Here is a 2,737-nt window from a genome sequence, read left to right as displayed (position 1 = left end):
TTTATCGCACATTAGGATTATATCTGAATTATTTATGTATTTAGAGAAAAGAGCTCCCCTCACCTCAGTCCACGGTTTACTCATCATAGTAGACCACCATTCTGTAATGTGATCGTCCACTTTAATCGATAACGCGATCAGAAGACTTAAACTATCGACGTTTGGGAGCTTGAAAATCTTGTCTACTGCCTCGATAAAAAGCACAATAGCCTGGGGATTGTTATGGCTACATGTAGGAACATTCGATATTAATTTATTCGAGTCAACTTTGAACTTAATCTTATGGTACGAGGTGATATTGTCTGCTGCCTCAATTGCGACTTTCAAAATTTCGGAGCAGTTTTGATTGGTAGTTTGAATATCTTGAATATCTTGTGCAAGTGAATTTACAAATGATGAATTAGGCAAAGTTGGTTTAGGTTTAGGAGATAGTAATTTCTTAGATTTCGTTTTCAAAGTAGGGGCGGTGAGTACACGTTGCGAATGTACCGAAGAATTGACAGTACTGGCAGTACTTGCCTGCGGAGACTCATCTGGAACCTCTTTAAGGCGTTGAAAGGCAGTTAGGAGTTCCTGCTCAGTCATGCTAGCAACCCGACTACCTTTTGGGAATTGTAACAGTTGTTTAGGGTTGGCTACCGCAGGTGTGGAAAATTTCGAAACTGAGGTGACACCTTTTGCGGTGCTACGCGTAATAGGAGGTGGCATCAAAGAAGTTATGTAAAATAATAACTGTCAGTATGAAAGAAACCTTAAAACGCGGAAAATACCTATACGAGTAAAATATCTAATTGACTATCAACCGCACATGCTGCATAAATATGATCGATCGGTACAAGCGCGACAAATAAAATCGATAAATTATCACAAGGTTATTGCATAAACAACACATAAAAATAATCGTAGCTCACAATACACCAACAATTTTGATAAAGATTACAACAATAAAATTTACGTTACGCTCTGCTACCATTTGTAGCGAGTGCCCAGTGGCCTCGCTTTAAAGAAAATAAAAAAAAGGGGTCGGCCAAATGCCGTGGATCAACGACGAGCAATGTTACTCACTGGCCATAACATGTAGTTAAATTTAATAATATTTAATTATAAGATTAACAATAATAAACAACTAAGGCGTACAAGTGAGCTACTTTTTGTTAACTATGATTCTAGGTGTCTATATAATTACGTAATCCGGCCAATACGACTGTATGATGTTAAGCTGGGTGTCGTGATGTCTTTGGCGTGCTTTATTAGAACTTAGAAGGTGACCATCATGCGCGACGACGGTGGTCACTAAGGGGTGGCCGCTCTTCCTCGCGTGGCCATCGCGGGAACGGGGTGTTATTGTGTCCACCACTGGTTACTACCCTTGGCGTCGAAGATTATTGGCCTCGGAGACGTAATTGGAATTCCAAATGCAGCAATAACACAAAAGGAAAAACCTTGTGAAGGCTCACCTAGGGATACGCCTATTAGTATTAAACAAGACTTCATGCATATAACGCTCCCTGGTCAAGATAAAGGGAAAATGATAGATCTGTAGATACGCTACAGATCTTTTGTTATCGCAGACCATGGAAAGCGTGTTATAATTTCACCATATAAGCAACAGTTAAAATTAAATAGCGATTACCCTTATGGCGCTTACAGAATAGTCAGACTAACAATTCACAAGTAGCATACAGTAAATAATACAGAACAAAATCACAAATATAATGACAAGTACACTTACGTCTTTATAGATTGAAAAATGTATGATCGAGCGAGCAATAGCACTCGTGCCGCTGGTTGACAACGAAAGAGGAAAAGCCCAATTTTGGTGCGGTGTATGTGAGCGCCGAAAATTTGTAAGTGGGAACGGAGAGATAACTTACGGAAAACCCGATCTATACATAATATACAGCGTGTACCGTAACACTAGGCATGCTGAACGTTTATAGAAAGTTTTTACCCCACGCTCGAAACCAAGCACCACTCACCGATCTTTTAAAAGGTTCCAAAAAAGAATGACATAACTAAGATAAAGCGGTCCATTAAATGCCGAACTGACTGAATGCGCTCTTAGTGTGTTGGGAGTAGTTGGTACCATTGCCATTGACATGATTTTCACTTTTGCTTTTGTCGGGGTAATGACAGTTCTATCTTTGCGAAGAAGGTCGATTTGAATTGGAAAATTCCAGAGTCTTCACGCTAAAATTGTTTAAAGCGTCTTTACGCGAATGGGACAGGGCTGTATTCCTCTTGAGGTAAAGTTAATTTCATAGAATTCCACTTTGTTAACACGTGTTAATGTTAATGAGCTAATTTAATTACCTATTTTTGTTTTATCAATCTCGTAATCTGCAACCCAGTTTTTAATGGGGTACGTAAGTTCGAATAAATTGGAATTAGGTCTGATTTTTGGTATTGTATTTGGTTTACATGGTAATGAATTAGAAAACTTGTCAATAATTAATCAGAAATTAAAAAATGTTGGTGTTGCTTTGATGCGGTTATAAAATTAGTGTAAATACTACCCACGATACAACCACCTCGGGAGTAGTGACCACACTACAGATCAAAATCTTTTGCATCTTTGGATCAAACGTAGCATGAAATTTTGGACATATGCATTTCCCTAAATATGCATTTGACTGCTTTTTCAATAAAATTGAGATGTAGATTTCGGCTTCAATGCCCATATGACGCAAAGTACCTATTGTTTGAGATTTCCCAAACCTGGTTCATTTTCGAGATG

At 38.5% G+C, this 2,737-nt stretch overlaps 1 long non-coding RNA gene across 1 annotated transcript; it reads right to left on the bottom strand.

Annotated features, from left to right (window-relative positions):
- Positions 1–752: 752 nt before the first annotated feature.
- LOC116179649 lies at positions 753–1,821 on the bottom strand. Its single transcript, XR_004147010.1, has 2 exons — positions 1,733–1,821; positions 753–1,457 (listed from the first exon to the last, which is right to left on the bottom strand). It is a non-coding gene; the product is annotated as an uncharacterized LOC116179649 (long non-coding RNA).
- Between the last annotated feature and the right edge of the window lie 916 nt (positions 1,822–2,737).

Source organism: Photinus pyralis, unplaced genomic scaffold (assembly GCF_008802855.1).
Source record: "Photinus pyralis isolate 1611_PpyrPB1 unplaced genomic scaffold, Ppyr1.3 Ppyr1.4_LG8, whole genome shotgun sequence".
Lineage (NCBI taxonomy): Eukaryota > Metazoa > Arthropoda > Insecta > Coleoptera > Lampyridae > Photinus > Photinus pyralis.
This window is presented reverse-complemented; position numbering and strand designations above follow the sequence as displayed.